A 15,357-nucleotide genomic window follows, 5' to 3' on the forward strand; every position below is an offset into this window, starting at 1 on the left:
GATTCAGTGGATTCAGTGTCTTCATCTTCAAAATGGAGATAATGCTACTTGTTCCTTTCTTACTGCACAAGGGAGTAGGGAGAAGTCATGTGGCAATTTTCATAAGTATTCTGGAAGAAAAGTACAGTTTAAGTGTAATGTATTGAGGCCAGAATTGAACTAGATCATCTCAGCATGCAAATCGTTCCCTAGGAACAAAGAGGCGACTCGGGTCTATAGAGAGCATCGACAGGCTGAGTTTGCCACCAGGGTTCCAGTTTCCAAGAGCGTTGGTCCACCTTTGGCATGGACTCAAGCCCTGTGGAACCTGGTGCATTACTGTGAGATTTACAGACCAGGAAGTTGGTGGTGACAGAGGCAGGCAGGCTGGACGGGGAGGTCTAGTTTCCTTGGGCTGCCATAACAAAGAACCATACACTGGGTGGCGTAAAACAAGAGAAACGCACACAGTTCTGGGGACTAGAAGTTGAAAGCAGTGTCGCAGGGTTGGTTCCTTCTTGAGGCTGTAAGGGAGAGTCTGTTCCGTGCTTCTCTCCTAGCTTCTGGTGTTCTGGGGGATCCTTGGTGTTCCTTGACTTGGAGATGCTCACTCCAATCGCTGCCTTCATCATTACATGACCATCTTTTCCCTGTGGGTCTCTGTGTTTTCCCATGGCATTCTCCTCTCTCTGTGTCTCTCTCTTCTTCTTATAGGGACACCAGTCATATTGGATTAAGGGCCCATCCTGCTCTAGTATGACTTATTTTAATTTAACTGATTATATCTGCAAGCATCCTATTTACAATTAAGTCACATTCTGAGATACTGGAAGTAAGGACATCAACATGTCTTTTGCAGGGGACACAATTCAACCCATAGCACCATTTTTCTGTTTACGTAAGCTAACATGAGATATTTCTGAGTGAATTCTTTTCCCCAAATTGATTTGAAACGCAGAGGGCATTACCCTTAGAAACCATGTTGTGTGTCGTGGTGAGGTCCTTGGGGCAACCATAACTGCAGGTTTAGCTCACAACGTACTGGCAGCAGAATTTCTTCTAAGGGTCCTACAGAATCTAACCAATGCACCAGAAAAGGTTTCGGTGAGAAAATGTGTTCCAGGTTTCAACGTTGGGTGCTAAGAACCTATTTCTCCCCATCAGCTCTTAGAAACTTCATTCTTAGGTTTATTTCTCTCATCTTGATTTTTCTGTGCTTGTTTACATTTCTCTTTTTTTGGTGTGTTCTTCTCTATTTTGGTTCTGATATTACCTTTCATGTCGTTATCACACCTGAAATCCTTTGTGGAAGGAGTGGAGCATGGGGAAGAGAAATGCTCTGTGCCATTAAGTCTTTTTCTCACTTCTGCATTAAAATTTGCTTTTCACAATCCTGTTTTCTCAGCATCTTCCCTGCAATTCTAACTATACCTAGCCATCCAGTACATGAACTTCTCTATTGTGTACATGGAGTTCTGGTGCGTTCCCAAGTATTGAGTCAGAGGGGCTCTCAAAATTGAGAAGTAGCATATTCTGATGGGTTGACATTGTGTTTACTTCAGATTATATTGTTTAAAAAAGTCTTCATGCTGGCTGCAGGCCTCAGCCCTCTTCCTCCTGTTCCAGGCTTCTTAATGATCTGTTGTCATCTGTTCAGGGAGGCTAGTCCTTGGCCTTAACCCTATGGCCCTTCCTTTAGAGGTTGAAGAGTTCATGGGAAATGGTTTAAAAATTTTCTATAAAGCCCTTTTCTGAAATCAGGTAGTAGATATTGGTAAAGTGTTATAAAAGCAATGTGTCCAAATATCTTCAGAATAATCAGATCTGAATAAAATCAGTTAAATAGGCTTTTCTTTTTTTCTTAGAATAAAAGGGATGGTTAGTTCAGGTCCTCTGAGAAGCAGAGTCAGGATGGGATTATGTGTACAAGAGATTTACTGGGAGTCCACCTGGGAAGGATAAAGGGAAGGGAGCAGGAGTGGGCTGGGAGAGCTTTCAGATTGCAGTGCAGGTCTGACTTCTGTGAAGGGAGAGGTGGAAGGAAGGAGGACTGGTAGGAAAGGATACAGATGACAGCTCAGTTCTGAGACTGTTTCGGCCAGGCTGATTGTGAGTTCTTGAGCCCAAGTTGCCCATTAGAGGACCCCTCTGCCCCACAGGCCTGGGCCTGCACCAGTACCCACCCCATGCCCAGCCAATGTCTGAGAGCAGCCCAGGGGACACATGCACACTGCACACTGTGGTGGTGGATCCAGAAGTGGGGGGCGGGTAGCCCATACTTCCCTGTAGCAGGAGAGCTAAGCATGCAATTCCATGGCTTTCATGAGGATCTCTAGGGGTCCGTGAACTTGGACGGTAAAAATTACATACTTATTTTCACTAACTGAACTTTAGTATTTTGTCTAATCATGAGTAGAGCCAGTAGCCATAGTAGTATTAGCAGTAACTGTGTCTTTCTCACCAATAAATATTACAGATAGTTTTATATCAACATTATGGTTGTCACAGATATCTTAATATGTCATTTATGCTCATCATTACTTTGAAAGTATGGTGGTTATTAGACCCATCCCTTGATCTTCTTATTGAATGAGAGAGTAAAAAGGCATATTTACTGTTGTGTCACAAATTTAAAAACTAATTTGATAATGGAATTTAAATATAATTGTTTCTTGAGAGTTTTATGCATCTTATTTTATGTATTATAAACATGATTCCAAGCAGGGGTCTATAGTCTTCTCTGACAGACAGAGGAGTCCATTGCACAAAAGTGGTTAAGAACCCCTCCTGCAGATAGTATTCAGTAGAACCCTTTTATTTTATTTTTAAAAATATTTGTTTACTTATCTATTTATTTATTTTGGCTGCACCGGGTCTTAGTTGCGGCATGTGGACTTCTTAGTTGCGGCATACATGTGGGATCTAGTTCCCCGACCAGGGATTGAACCCAGGCCCCCTGCATTGGGAGCGTGGAGTCTTATCCACTGGACCGCCAGGGAAGTACCAGTAGGACCATTTTAATTGTATTATCCCAATTATCCTTTACCTCACTCCAAGTGTATGAGAACAGTAGCCCCAGTCCTCATGAGAATATGTTACTGTGGAAGATGATTCATTAATTCAACAGTGTCCCTCGCGTGCCAGGTGCTGTGTGGTGCTGAAGCTGCAGCAGTGAGAAACACAGGCACGCCCTCCCTCAGAGAGTTTAATCGACTAACAGGAAGGACAGCCATTAAGCAAGAACAGTTATGGTTATATTACCGTGTGCCATGTGATGGTAACAGTATGGGAGCCACAGGATGCTCTGGCTGCCCCAGGAGAGGGACCTGTGTAGGTGTCAGAACAGATCTCCCTGAAAAGTGCCCTTTAAGCTGAGCCTGAAGAATGAAAGGAGTGAGTTGGGAAAAGAGGAGGTGGAGACAGAGGTTAAAGTGTGAAGATTTGACCGTGAGACACACTTAACTCTTAAGAGCTGAAATCACTCAGACCTTGTAAACTGTGTGAAGGCGTTTAGACTTTTCCCCAAAGGCAAGAGGAAGCTTTGAAGGGGTTTTAAACAGGGAGTGATGTGATCAGTTTCCTTTCAAGAATATTACTTGGAAAGAAACAAGGGAGGCTCTTGTGGCACTAAGATGAAAAAAGATGGCAGCCTTCTAGGAAGTACATGGTGGGAGAAAACAACGTCAAGTAAGACAATCAAGTTATTCTTGTTTGATTTCTTTTTGGCTCTGTGTGAATGAGTGGGTCTTGAATCTCTATTTGTTAATCTATCACAGACTGCCTTACAATTGTGGAAACATCTTTCTTAGAGTTAAGATGTTCATAGTAGCTGCAGTTCTCTCCAAAGTCTATTGCAGATGCCTCTGTGTGAACATAAAACCTCACACAAATCTTGGAAAACTATTTCCCTATAATGTTGGACCACGGAGAAAGTAGATGTTGTTTGGTTAGGTTCTCTTAGAGCACATTTGTTACTTGCTGCAGCGTTGATGGCCTTTAGACTTCTACATTAAGAAGAAAATAAGCATCATCAATAATGCAGATGCTTATCTTGCCAAATAAACGAAAGGTTTCTGGCTGCTGCTTCATAAGAAACTTGTAAATGGGTTCCAGGTTTGTTTGTTACTAGGTAAAAACACATCCATTTTGGTTGATGGCTAATTCAGGACCATGTGTATTTAGGCAACTCATAAAAGTGTTTGTATGGAAACAAGTCTCCGAGATAATCAGATTTTATTTCTAGTGTCTAATTGATACTCAGAGCTTTGGGATTTAATTATGTCTGTTGAAAAAATACAGTTCAATTTCTCTTCCTCCCTTTTAAACATAACTGCAGACTTAACTGTAATTCATAAATATACAAGGCTTTATAGATGTTTTCTGACAAAGTACCTGGTACCTATTAGATACTCAGTAAATGTTGGCTTCTTCTCCTAATTGAAAGAAAACATATCAAATAAAAAACCTACCTAAGACTTTGCTTCTGATTCCTGTGTTTCTTGCCTAGCAGTTGACTTGGTACATTTTGTGATTACTCCAGAGAAGTAAATAATTTAAGCGGAAAATTGTTTTGAGAGGAGACTGCTGTTTTCTAGTCATTTAGGTAGGCTGGCTTGAGCGTAATGTTGGGCGTTTGCTCTAGTAGGGAGTGTAGCCGGTGGTTATCCTGTGGGGTCTGAGGCATGATGAGTTGAGTATGTGTGGATGGAATATAAGTTCTACCTTTTCCTTTCTCTGTGGCACCTACCCAGCTTCCAGGAGGACCCACATAGCTTCTTTACCTCATCTTCCATCACTTAGTGTGTCCATCTTCTTTCACTCAGCACAATGTTTTCAAAGTTCATCTGTGTTGTAGCAAGTATCAGTATTTCATTTATTTTTATGGCTGAGTAACATTCCACTGCATGTATATACCACACTTTGTTTATGCATTCATCAGCTGATGGGCATTTGGATTGTTTCCGTCTTTCGGCTATTGTGAATAGTGCTGTTATGAACATTAGTGGACAAATATTTGTTTGAGGGCCTGTTTTCAGTTCTTTTGGAAATTTATATATGAGTGGAACTACTGAGTCATATGGTAATTTTATGTTTAATTTTTTGAGGAACTGATGAATTGTTTTACCCAGTGGCTGCATACTTTCCATTTCTACCAGCAGTGTGTGAGGTTCCAGTTTCTCCACATTCTTGCCAACACTGTTATTCTCTCTTTTAATTTTTGTTTTGTTTTGTTTTCAGTATGCCTTCCTAGTGGTGTGGAGTGGTGTCTTACTGTGACTTCGATTTGCATTTCCCTAATGACTAATGATGTTCAGCATCTTTTCATGTGCTTCTTGGCCATTAGTATACATGCTACAACCTGGTTGAACCTTGAAAACATTACGCTAAGTGAAAGAAGCCAAACACAAAAGGTCACATATGGTATGATTCCATTTACATGAAATATCTAAAATAGGTAAATCCATAAACACAGGAAGCAGATTAGTAGTTGCCAGGGGCTGGGGGAGGGGAGAATGGAGAGTGACTGCTTAAGGGCATGTGGTTTCCTTTTGGGTTGATAAAACACATTTTAGGATGAGATAGAGGTGATGGTTATGAAACATTGGGAATGTGCTAAATTCACTGAATTATACACCTTAAAATGGTCATTTGTAGGTTTTGTGAGTTCCACCTCAATAAATAAAAAAGCGAAAACGCCTGGTTAGAAGTTGAGTCTCGACTTCCAGTTCCAGTAGCCGACTTCCAGTTCCAGCAGCATGGTGGACTGAGTGTAGATTTCCACCTCCTGTTGCAAACTGAGAAATTCTGCCTAAAGCAAAACAAAAATGTAAACTATGCAAGTGGGCCTGAAGGGAAAGCTGTTGTTGCCAGGGGCGGAAGCTTAAGGCTGGAGCAGTTGCCTCCTGAGCTGAGGCTGTGGCGTCTAAGGGGGGGACTAGACCACCTATAGATGCTGGGATGAGGGGTGGAGTTGAACACCAATGTTGGGCCAAGAGACATGACCTTGGGCTGGGGTAGGGCAGGGAGCAGGAACTAAAACCCCTGGGTAAGAAGACATTCTGGGAAAGCTGCCTCCTTGGTGAAAAGGGGTATAGAAAGATACCCGCCTCAAGTCAGGGAAACCGAAAGGGGCTCTGGTGGGAGAGAAACAGGAGAGCCCCAGGCCTACCTTCATCATGCGAGAACCCACAACTCAGAAGTGAACGCACAGCACTGTTCCGGGTGGGTGAGCCTCCCGGTGTTCAGCACAGGCAAACAGAAACTGCTTATCTGTAGTGACACGTCTGCAATGCGGGCTGCCCAAGACTCCTAGGGGGAAACCAGTGTCCACTGAAAAATCCGTCCCCGTGAGAGACTACAGATCACACAAGGAAACACCCCAGCATGAGGGAAAGTAAGTAGACATAACGAACGGTTAGCATCTCAAGAACTTGGCAAAATAGAAGTATGTTTGAAATGATTAAAGACTAAGGACACTGAGATTGACTCCGCTGTTTTAATAACATGTTTCCCCATTTAATAAAATGTTGAACAGCTGCTCCCAGGGAGTGTGTGCAAAGTTTGCATAAGGGATTTAGAAGGGGAGAGGTGGGGACGGAGGTCGTTCTCCTGCCGTCTTATAGTGGTCTGACGAGGCCTTTAGGTTTTTTCCTGAGGATCAAGAGCTCAGGGAAACTTTTATATTAACTGCGATACTCAGGTGCTCTTAGCCAAAGATTTGCCTCCATTTCTCTTGAGAGTGCACCTTGGTATTTGCCCATCATTGTGAGGTGTGTTGCATTGTGAACTGGTAAATGGAACTTTTGGAAACAAACCCCAAAGCTACCTTGAAAGCCACTTTAGTACTCATTCAGCGCTCCACTTCTAATTGATTTGATCTGTTGGCTGAGCCACGGCACTAGGAAATCAGTGAGCTTCATGGTGATTAAGTAGAATCATGTCAGAAAGTTTACATATAAGGGTCATCAGCAAACGTGAGACTTCAGAGTTACCTGGTCACTAAGCCAACCTTCCCTTTGCCTCATCCTATGATCAAGCCATGGCTTTTATCAGTGGAAGTCCCAAAAATTATATAAAGAAGAGGAGTGCCTGGGGATCTCGTCTTGAAGCTGAAGCAGTCTGTCACTTTACATAACATTGAAAATAGATGGGACTGCAGATGCAGGCCTGATGGACTTCATGGCTGTGACAGCCTCACCGACACCTTGAGATGGCAAATGTTAGTTTCAGTGCATCTGGCCAGCAACACACACAGACTTGACTTTGCGCTGGAAGCCAGATGATGCTGTACTTTGGGAAGCAGTAAAGTTTCTATTAAAAATAAAGTATGGGGACTTCCCTGGCAGTCTAGTGGTTAAAACTCTGCGCTTCCAGTGCAGGGGGCGTGGGTTCGATCCCTGGTTGGGGAGCTAAGATCCCACATGCCGTGAGACGTGGACAAAAAAAAAAAAAAGTATGAAGACCAAACTCTTCTTTTTCACCAAGGGATTGAAAATTGGATAGTGCAGGTGTGAAGAGAGAGCTGTAAGAGTGAGCTGGGGAGAATTTCAGGTCCCCTGAGTGTGGCCTTGTTGCTGCTGAGTAGTTAAACCATAGATCAGAAACCTCAGTGCTCAGGAGAATTTTCAAGGGTGTCTTAGGCAAAGTGCAGTGTTTTTGTTTTTTTTCCCTCGCAATCGGGTGTAGAGGAGGGGCCTAGACAAGTTGTATTTTCCCTTCGTGAGCAATGTCATATATCATGCTTGCCTTTTTGGGAAGAGAAAGAAGCACACATGGAGGGATAGTTTCTTCTTCATTAATGCACCATGTACTTCATGTGGTTGAAGTTCGTGACAGCCTTCTCATCATACAGTTGATACATGCAGTTTATGGTTTGTCCGTATGGTTACCATTAATAAATGACCCCAAGAAGATGTGCAGTTGATTACAAGATGTTTTCTTTGCAGCTCCCCAGTAGGTATCTAGTGTCATTCCTAAGTTTGCTGTCAACTAAAGACGTCCTTAATATTACTTGAAAGTAGAGATTAGGGTATCTGGGCCCTTTGCACCCTTCTCTGTAAATATCGGGCAGAGCCTTCAGAATTAATTGCTTCTTGGATGCACCATTACTGCTCAGTTAGCCCTATGCAAAGAAGTAGGTCATTCTATTCATCAGAATCTTGCTGTTCTGTAATTATGTGAGGAGCAAATAATTATAGATATGGTTTCTGTGTAATTTTAAAGCAGGTAAATATAGCATCATTAGAGCATAATCTATAGCTGGGAAAACTCAAGTTTCTTTAAAAAACATGCAGACAACCTTTAAACCTTGGTAAGTTTTATTATTCTCAAATGTGTTATGTAAGTTGGAAAAAATCTTTGTTTCTTGGGCTGGAAGAGGCACTTATGATTAAATATCAAGGAAGAAAAAGAACTGGTCTCCATTTCTTTCTTTCTTTCTTTCTTTTTTTAATATTTATTTATTTATTTGGCTGCGTCAGGTCTTACTTGCGACATGTGGGATCTTTCGTTGTGTGCGCGGGCCTGGTTGCCCCACGGCATGTGGGATCTTAGTTCCCCGACCAGGGATCGAACCCACGTTCCCTGTATTGGAAGGTGGATCCTTAACCACTGGACCACCAGGGGAGTCCCTTCCATTTATTTCTTGACACTATAGAAACACCATAATTGAAATTTAGTCACATATGCTTTGAACAAAGGACTATGTACTGATGTTTCATTTTTTATAGGTGGAACATACATTTCTCTTTTCATTGATTAAGATAAAAATCAGGTTTCCCACTTTACTGAAAGATGTAAATGATGTTGAAAATTTGATTATTACAGAGACTGTGTCTATAACCCTTTCAAAATTGAATGTAAGTGGAACTAGCCATAAACTACACCTTGCACAATGCTATATGGAAGGGGTATATTTTTTAAATTCAGGCAGCCTGAAGTCCTTCGATTAGAATTAATTTACATGAATGGAGATGGCTTCTTCCTTGAACTTGGCCAGCTCGCCTGTCTTCCTTGCTTTTTTACTTCTGTTTATTCCGAGAGTTTGTTTTAATGTACAAAATGAATAAAATTGGTATGCCAAAGTGCAGGCCTGCCTATATGGTTGGCAGAATTAGACTAGTGTCTTAGTTTGCATTCTCCCTAAGAGCAAGACGGTGACTTCAGGAAGCGCGGCGAGGGAGTAGGAAGTGAGACGGGGAGGGTGGGGGGCCAGTGAAGCGGGTGGTGCTCATGACTGGATTGTTGCAGGGGCTCCTTGCTGCTGGGGACTCTTGAGAAGCTGTGTGGAACACACCTCGGGGGTGAGGAAAATGAAGGGATTTACCCGATGTGGTAGGCAGAATAATGGTTCTTCCAAAGAGGTCTACATCCTAATCCGTGGAACCCGTGACTATGTTACCTTACAAAGAGAACTTTGCCGATGTGAATGAGTTAAGGACCTAGAGAGGGGGAGATTATCATAATAATCTTCTTATAAGAGATACTTCTCCTTATAAGACAGAAGTAGCAGGCTCAGCGCCGGGGAAGAAAATACGACAAAGGAAGCAGAGTTTAGAGAGAAATTTGAGGGGCTATGCTCTTGGCTTTGAAGATAGATGAAGGAGCCATGAGCCAAGGGGCCACAGTCTCCAGGAGCTGCAAGAGGCAAGGAAACATATTCTCCTCTAGAACTTCCAGAAGGAACCGACCCTGCTGACATCTTGACTTTAGCCCATGAGACTGATTTTGGACTTCTGACCTCCAGAAATATGAGATCAGAAATCTGTGTTGTTTTAAGCCGTTAAATTTGGGATAGCAGCAATAGGAAACTAATATATCCACCAACTCACAGGCCTCATTGATTGAGGATGGCCTCTAGGACAATATTTCCTTGGTGCTTCTAAATTTATTTATTTTATTTACTTATTTTTGGCTGTGTCATGTCTTCATTGCTGCGCGGGCTTTCTCTAGTTGCGGCGAGCGAGGGCTACTCTTCGATGCGGTGCGTGGGCTTCTCGTTGCGGTGGCTTCTCTTGTTGCGGAGCACGGGCTCTAGGTGTGCGGGCTTCAGTAGTTGTGCCGCGTGGGCTCAGTAGTTGTGGCTCTAGGGCTCTAGAGCACAGGCTCAGTAGTTGTGGCGCACGGGCTTAGTTGCTCAGCGGCATGTGGGATCTTCCCGGACCAGGGCTCGAACCTGTGTCCCCTGCATCGGTAGGCGGATTCTTAACCACTGCGCCACCAGGGAAGTCCCTCCTTGGTGCTTCTAGCCACCCCCATGCAGGCTCCTATGACGGATGGACGCCCTCAGGCAGAGAAACCCTCAGCCTGCACAGGATGGGAGTGGTCTGCAGGGCACCTCTGCAGTGGGCCGGGGCACCAGTGGGCTTGGCTGTACCTGGACAAAGGATTTGATCAACAGAATGTGTAAACGTCCTCATAACCACTTGGAACTAGGTCTGTTGGGTTGTTTCATATGAACAGTCCAGGTTTCTGAGCCCCTCTGACCATTCCTTTGCTGTCTCTTCTCCTGGCCCATTCTCTTCTGCCTGACCTTTAAACGTTGGGGTTCCTAGGCATTATGCCCTTGGTCTTGTCCAGTTTACTCTGTGATGGTTAATTTTATGTGTCAACTTGACTGGGCCATGTGCTGTCCAGACACTTGGTCATTTTTCTGGGTGTACTTGTAAGAGTGTTTTTGGATGAGATTAACACTTGAATTGGTAGACAGAGTAGAGCATATTGCCTTCCCTAATGTGAATGGCCCTCATTCAGTCAGTTGAAGACCTGACTAGCATAAAAAGGTTCACCCTCCCCTGAGCAAGAGAGAATTCCTCCTGCCTGACTGCCTTTGAGCTGGGCCACCTGGTTTTTTTCCTGCGTTTGGACTTGAACTGAAACATCAGCTTTCTTGGGTCTCTAGGTTGCCAATTCACCCTGCAGATCCTGGACTTGTCAGCTTCCATAATTGCATGAGCCAATTCCTTATGATAAATCCCTTTATATATATATATATCTTGTATTGGTTTTGTTTTTCTGGAGAACCCTGTCTAATATACACTCCATACTCCAGGGGGATTTTCTCTGCTCTTGACTTCAGCTTCTATCAATAGGCTGGTCAATCCCAAACCTTGGTCTTCAGCCTGGGTTTCTCCATATCCCAATTTTAAACTGCCAACAGAAACATCCCCATGGATATTGTATAGATACTTTAAACTCCACATATTCAGAGTGAAACTCATCATCATCCCCCTAGGAATCTGCTCCTGCTTTCTGTATTCTGTCTTTTTCCATTACGTCACCATGTACTCTGATCCCATAGTCAGTATCATCAGCATTGCTCATTCTGAGTTTTAAACTTTCAGGATTTCTGCCATTTAGCTCTGTTATTCCCCAATGGAGAGCAACCCTGGCACACAGGACTGAGTTGGAAAAATCCTACGGCTAAGAAGGAACTAGGAGATCTAGTTTATCCTCATACAGAGACACACACACACACAAACACAAACACACTGGGCAGGTTGAGGGAGAGAAAAAGACAGCTACATACAGAAAGCAACAGAGCCATACAGATAGGCAGACAGACAGAGTCTGACAAGGAGGGGAAAAAAGGGAGGAAAAGAAAGAGAGATACAGACTACAATGTGATATAAAGAGGCATAGAGTGAGAGATAGTGGGAGACCCATGTAGAGGCAGAGAGAGAACATTTGTCAGACAGGGAGGAGAATGTAGAGAAAGCAGAAGCCAGACTAACAGAGGTGAGCAGATACACACTGTGCCCCAGAACTTGAAAAAGCCCTACTGTGTGCTGTTATGGTCACCTGGCCCACCTGCCCACACCCCTCCCCAAAGTGACCCACTGGTCTGCTGAACAGGTATATGCTTTAGAGCTATAGGGCCTGGGTTCAAATTCCAGCTCAGCCACTGTTTAGCTACATGGCTTTCAGCACTTTACTTAAGCTTCATTTTCTTCATCTATAAAATGGGGATAGTAATACCTACCTTGCAAGCTTTTTTGTCAGTTGCTCAATAATTATTAGCTCTGCCAAATCCTGATATCCTCTGGCTCCCATCCATTCCCCCTTTTTTTTTGAATTTTTGAATTTTTTTTTATACATCCCCCCCTTTTTTTAATGTTTTTTTTCTTTTTTAACATCTTTATTGGAGTAATATTGCTTTACAATGTTGTGCTAGTTTCTGCTGTACAATAAAGTGAATCAGCTAAACATATACATATATCCCCATATCTCCTCCCTCTTGCATCTCCCTGCCACCCTCCCTATCCCACCCCTCTAGGTGGTCACAAAGCACTGAGCTGATCTCCCTGTGCTATGCAGCTGCTTCCACTAGCTATCTATTTTACATTTGGTAGTAGGTATTAGTCCATGCCACTCTCTCACTTCGTCCCAGCTTACCTTTCCCCCTCCTTGTGTCCTCAAGTCCATTCTCTACATCTGCGTCTTTATTCCTGTCCTGCCCCTAGGTTCTTCAGAACCATTTTTTTTTTTTTTTAGGTTCCATGTATATGTGTTAGCATACGGTATTTGTTTTTCTCTTTCTGACTTACTTCACTCTGTATGACAGCCTCTAGGTCCATCCACCTCACTACAAATAACTCAGTTTCGTTTCTTTTTATGGCTGAGTAATATTTCATTGTATATATGTGCCACATCTTTATCCATTCAACTATCGATGGACACTTAGGTTGCATCCATGTCCTGGCTATTGTAAATAGACTACAATGAACATTTTGGTACATGACTCTTGTTGAATTATGGTTTTCTCAGAGTATATGCCCAGTAGTGGGATTGCTGGGTCGTATGGTAGTTCTATTTTCAGTTTTTTAAGAAACCTCCATACTGTTCTCCATAGTGGCTGTATCAATTTACATTCCCACCAACAGTGCAAGAGAGTTCCCCTTTCTCCACACCCTCTCCAGCATTTATTGTTTGTAGATTTTTTGATGATGGCCATTCTGACTGGTGTGAGGTGATACCTCATTGTAGTTTTGATTTGCATTTCTCTAATGATTAGTGTTGTTGAGCATCCTTTCATGCGTTTGTTGGCAATCTGTATATCTTCTTTGGAGAAATGTCTATTTAGGTCGTCTGCCCATTTTTGGATTGGGTTGTTTGTTTTTTTGATATTGAGCTGCATGAGCTGCTTGTAAATTTTGGAGATTAATCCTTTGTCTGTTGCTTCATTTGCAAAAATTTTCTCCCATTCTGAGGTTGTCTTTTCATCTTGTTTATGGTATCCTTTGCCGTGCAAAAGCTTTTAAGTTTCATTAGGTCCCATTTGTTTATTTTTCTTTTTATTCCCATTTCTCTAGCAGGTGGGTCAAAAAGGATCTCTCTGTGATTTATGTCATAGAGTGTTCTGCCTGTGTTTTCCTCTAAGAGTTTTATAGTGTCTGGCCTTACATTTAGGTCTTTAATCCATTTTGAGTTTATTTTTGTGTATGGTGTTAGGGAGTGTTCTAATTTCATTCTTTTACATGTAGCTGTCCAGTTTTCCCAGCACCACTTATTGAAGAGGCTGTCTTTTCTCCACTGTATATGCTTGCTTCCTTTATCAAAAATAAGGTGATCATATGTGTGTGGGTTTATCTCTGGGCTTTCTATCCTGTTCCATTGATCTGTATTTCTGTTTTTGTGCCAGTACCATACTGTCTTGATTACTGTAGCTTTGTAGTATAGTTTGAAGTGCGGGAGCCTGATTCCTCCAACTCTGTTTTTCTTTCTCAAGATTGCTTTGGCTATTCGGGGTCTTTTGTGTTTCCATGCAAATTGTGAAATTTTTCGTGCTAGTTCTGTGAAAAATGCCATTGGTAGTTTGAAAGGGATTGCATTGAATCTGTAGATTGCTTTGGGTAGTATAGTCATTTTCACGATGTTGATTCTTCCAATCTAGGAACATGGTATATCTCTCCATCTGTTTGTGTCATCTTTAATTTCTTTCGTCAGTGTCTTACAGTTTTCTCCATACAGGTCTTTTGTCTCCTTAGGTAGGTTTATTCTTAGGTATTTTATTCTTTTTGTTGCAATGGTAAATGGGAGTGTTTCCTTAATTTCTCTTTCAGATATTTCATCATTACTGTATAAGAATGCAAGTGACTCCTGTGCATTAATTTTGTATCCTGCTACTTTACCAAATTCATTGATTAGCTCTAGTAGTTTTCTGGTAGCATCTTTAGGATTCTCTATGTATAATATCATGTCATCTGCAAGCAGTGACAGCTTTACTTCTTTTCTGATTTGGATTCCTTTTATCTCTTTTTCTTCTCTGATTGCTATGGTGAAAACTTCCAAAACTATGTTGAATAATAGTGGTAAGAGTGGGCAACCTTGTCTTGTTGCTGATCTTAGTGAAAACGGTTTCAGTTTTTCACCATTGAGAATGTTGTTGGCTGTGGGTTTGTCATATATGACCTTTATTATGTTGAGGTAAGTTCCCTCTATGCCTACTTTCTGGAGTGTTTTTATCATAAATGGGTGTTGAATTTTGTCAAAAGTTTTTTCTGCATCTATTGAGATGATCATATGGTTTTTCTCTTTCAATTTGTTAATTTGGTGTATCACATTGATTTGCGTATATTGAAGAACCTTGCATTCCTGGGATAAACTCCACTTGATCATGGTGTATGATCCTTTTAATGTGCTGTTGGATTCTGTTTGCTAGTATTTTGTTGAGGATTTTTACATCTATGTTCATCAGTGATATTGGCCTGTAGTTTTTTTTCTTTGTGACATCTTTGTCTGGTTTTGGTATCAGGGTGATGGTGGCCTCATAGAATGAGTATGGGAGTCTTCCTCCCTCTGGTATATTTTGGAAGAGTTTGAGGATAGGTGTTAGCTCTTCTGTAAATGTTTGATAGAATTCTCCTGTGAAGCCATCAGGTCCTGGGCTTTTGTTTGTTGGAAGATTTTTAATCACAGTCTCAATTTCATTACTTGTGATTTTTCTGTTTATATTTTCCATTTCTTCCTGGTTCAGTCTTGGAAGGTTGTGCTTTTCTAAGAATTTTTCCATTTCTTCCAGGTGGTCCATTTTATTGGCATATAGTTGCTTGTAGTAATCTCTCATGATCCTTTGTACTTCTGCAGTGTCAGTGGTTACTTCTCCTTTTTCATTTCTAATTCTATTGATTTGAGTCTTCTCCCTTTTTTTCTTGATGAGTCTGGCTAATGGTTTATCAATTTTGTTTATCTTCTCAAAGAACCAGCTTTTAGTTTTATTGATCTTTGCTACTGTTTCCTTCATTTCTTTTTCATTTATTTCCGATCTGATCTTTATGATTTCTTTCCTCCTGCTAACTTTGGGGTTTTTTTGTTCTTCTTTCTCTAATTGCTTTAGGTGTAAGATTAGGTTGTTTATTTGAGATGTTCCTTGTTTCTTGA

General features: G+C 41.9%; 1 protein-coding gene across 2 annotated transcripts in view; it reads left to right on the forward strand.

The window, feature by feature from the left end:
* Nucleotides 1-15,357, forward strand: part of ARMH4 (armadillo like helical domain containing 4) — a 150,977-nt gene that overhangs the window by 121,440 nt on the left and 14,180 nt on the right. The window lies entirely within an intron of this gene.

The sequence above is a fragment of the Balaenoptera borealis genome (genome assembly GCF_965194805.1).
Source record: "Balaenoptera borealis genome assembly, chromosome: 3".
NCBI lineage: Eukaryota > Metazoa > Chordata > Mammalia > Artiodactyla > Balaenopteridae > Balaenoptera > Balaenoptera borealis.